The following is a 2,714-nucleotide window of genomic DNA, read 5'->3' on the forward strand; positions in this document are numbered from 1 at the left end:
CATATGTACACACTCCATCAGGCATGGCTTTGTGCCTTGCCATTCACTGTGCTACCCCCAGGGGCAGGAATGATACCCAGCAGATAGTAGATGCTTAATAAAAATGAACTGCCTGTGTGTGTGAGTATCGGGTAGACAAAGGGGTGGGCTGTGGAGTCTCCCCACCATCCCACCATTCAGCTCACCCTCACCCCATGCAGTCTGGGGATGGACACCTGGCACAGGATCTGAATAGTCCAAGCTGGTCACAGTAATCTTGCCCGTGTGAGCACTGCAGAAACCCAGGCCTCAGCAAGTGGCAGCCCCCTGCACATAAGAATGGACTCAAAAATGGGCATATCATCCAATGTCTGCCAATGAAAAGTAAGGGCTATCTGCAGGGGACTTCTGGGAACGCTTCCTTCCCTCTGGAGCAGGCTGCAGGAGACAGTGTCTCTCCCGGCTCTGGGTGCTGCTGGAGAGGTGGGGCACACGCCCGCTGCAGCTGTCTTCCTACCAGCCCACGTGCGGAGGAGGCAGAGCTGGGACAACTGTAGGGAAGGGAGCCGAGCCCCTGGATGGAGCCAAGCCTGAAGTCCACCTTCTCTTAGCTTTAAATCAGTGTGGCTCAGATTTCCTGGTCACTTGCCACCAAAGCACCCCTTGTGAGCACAGGGAGAGAAGCTTCCAAGGGATGCCAAGGAGTTTGGGTCTTACCCTGAGGGCACTGGGGGTTTAAGCAAGGTGATGCCTTGCTCAAGCTGGGGGTTCTTTTGACAAATCCCTTTTGTTATGTAGAAAATGGCCAAGACTGGAGGCAAGCGATATGTGAGTGGGCTTTTGAGGTAAACAAGGCTACAGCTGGTGAGGCTGGGACGCTCTGGCCGGGCTGGTGCCTTCTTGGCCTCTGAGGTGCCCTCTTTCCTCAGAAAGTGCAGCGGGGTGGCAGGGGAGGGGATTGTGCATCCCAGGGTTGGTGTCACCTCAGAATATCCCCCAGGAGGCAGGAGGGGCACGACCAGGACCCACAGCTCAAGACCCACTGGAAGCAGAGAGCAGGTGAGGGGCTACAGAGAAGGGACTGCGAAAGTTAAAGGAAACAGAAGCGTCCCCTCCCATCTCCCAGCACCATTGCGCAGCACGTGCTGCCTGCTCTGAGTGCATCCCCCACTCTGAACTGCGCCCCCACCATGCGGCCTGTGGCTGGGCTGTGGAGCCCTCACCTGCTGGCCTTGCCCTGGTTCTGCTCAGGGAACGTCCCTAGAAACCTCTCAGTGCTTACTGCCCGCACTGGGAGGGCGGAGAGCAGGCAAAGCCTTGTGATCCACCATGCTGAGGAGAGACTGGGGGCTAACAGGGAGGGACTCAGTCAAGGTGGCAGCAGGGACACCTGCTCCAGCTCCACTCTGGTGCCCTGAGGCATTCGGGAGCCGGCCAGGCCTTCCCTCCCTTCACAAAACGGGGTGGTGGAAAGCTTTAGGGGGGAGCTTAGAAAATGCTTGGTGTTTTTGTCAGGTGTGGAAATCACATTGTGGTTATTTTATTTTTGGAGCCGCACGATGAAGTCTTTAGGGGAAACGTGTCTGCGTGTCTGACACGTTTAAAAGGTTTAACAAAATGCGAAATACTAAGAACGTGTATCTAGTGGTTATTTTGATGATAGAATTCATTTTATTTTTCTGTGTGTTAGAAAAAAATTACAGTAATGACACTTTTAAAAAGAATATTTTTTCAAAAAGAAGAAAATACCAGGGCCAACAGTTCTCAAAGGGTATCCTTCAACACACTGGTTCTGGGAGATTTGGAGGGACATTCTGTGACCAAAGGAAAGAGCCCCCCTCTCCCTTTCTAGGGAGGCCAACAGGCCAGAGGACGAGAGGAGCAGCCTGCAAAGAGCATGCATCGCAGGCTAGATCCTGGGGCTCCAGGTTCCGGACCACAGTGGGGCCGCCCCAGGAGGGAAGGCAGAGAGGGTGAGCCACATGGGTGTAGCTCCGTGGACACAACCCCAGGTCCGCAGCTGGCCTGAGGGTCTTCTCTTACTGGGCCAGGCGGAGACCCAGGACCAAGGGCAGAGCTCTGCGGGGGTGCATCCCAGCTGGACAGAGCTTTCTGACCAAGGAGTCTGAGCTTCCTCACGAAGGATGCCATTAGGGGCTCAATTATTCAATGTGAGCATTTAGAGAGGACACGTCTCTGTGCTGGCAGCCACTGGGCTAGACACAGGGCATGGAGGTGAGACATGGACCCCATCATCAACAGACAAGACAGCCACACACAGAATTTGAGGAAGAGAAGTTCTGGCTGGGCATGGTCACCCCAGGTCACCGCACCATGCACAGAGTGGGTCCATCCCACAAACGTTTGTTATGTACCAGCTATGTGCCAGGCACTGCTCCGGCTACCAGAAGGTACACCTGTGACCCGAAGACAAACCTGTCACCCTGGGACTCATACCACAGCTCAGGTCACTGTCCCACAAGAGGCAGCTCCAAGGTGTCACGAGGCACAACAGGGAGGCACATGTCCCGTTGGGGTGCACACCCTGGCCCAGCCACTGTGCCGTGGGTCCGTGGAGAGCCTGGAAAGCCACTGTGCCGCGGGTCAATGGAGAGCCTGGACAAGCCACTGTGCCACGGGTCAATGGAGAGCCTGGACAAGCCACTGTGCCGCAGGTCAATGGAGAGCCTGGCCCAGCCACTGTGCCGCGGGTCAATGGAGAGCCTGGACAAGCC

The sequence above is a fragment of the Colobus angolensis genome, unplaced genomic scaffold (genome assembly GCF_000951035.1).
Source record: "Colobus angolensis palliatus isolate OR3802 unplaced genomic scaffold, Cang.pa_1.0 Scaffold53, whole genome shotgun sequence".
NCBI classification, from domain to species: Eukaryota; Metazoa; Chordata; class Mammalia; order Primates; family Cercopithecidae; genus Colobus; species Colobus angolensis.